The sequence below is a fragment of the Dinoponera quadriceps genome, unplaced genomic scaffold, assembly GCF_001313825.1.
Source record: "Dinoponera quadriceps isolate SergipeBrazil2010 unplaced genomic scaffold, ASM131382v1 scaffold2099, whole genome shotgun sequence".
NCBI lineage: Eukaryota > Metazoa > Arthropoda > Insecta > Hymenoptera > Formicidae > Dinoponera > Dinoponera quadriceps.
This window is the reverse complement of record NW_014556157.1, coordinates 115,423-116,156: the sequence shown is the minus strand read 5'-3', so window position 1 is coordinate 116,156 and position 734 is coordinate 115,423.

Here is a 734-nt window from a genome sequence, read left to right as displayed (position 1 = left end):
AGTCTACAAATTATTTCGCTGCAAGAACGGATTAGCAAGAACGCCGTTTTTTCCTAACAACAAATTGATGTGACTTAGGAGCGAATTCGCTCAGCCAAATATTTTTATCCCGACGACAAAATTACTTCTCTTGTAATTACGAATAACTCCCTAATTTGCTCAGGCTAATTAAATTTTATCGCTGTCGGTGCAGTAACAACGATGGTTTCGCTACAACGGCAACGAGAATCCACTCTAGGCCTTCGTTCAACATTCGCTCTCGCGATTTCGAGTGGCGGTATTTTCACTATCGCGTCAAGTGAAAATACCGCCGTTTTCGCTTGTTTTCAGCGAGGCTCCGCTTCAGGGAAATAAGTATCATTACGGGAATAGAATTAAAGCTTCAGGAGGGAAATAAACAAGCGCGGTATCGTCGAAGCGGGCGAGTTTTCACTGGCCCATGGACCGTCTCGGACGCGAACAGTTCTGAAGAGCGTCAAAGCGGCATCGAAATTTCCGGGGACCGGCGCGAGCGAGCGAGGGAGCGCTCTCTAAGCTCGTCATACAGGCGATTAAACTAATTTTCCCGTAGCGCGCGCTCAGTAGCCGCGGACAGTCGCCGAGTGTAATGCGCTTAGCTAGCGCGTCTGAATGCGCACCGCGCGCGTCCCATCGGCGAAGCCGGCTGGCTTAGACCGGGCGGGGGACGACTGAATGGTACGTGAGTTCCAGAAACACACTGACGGCTCCGGCCG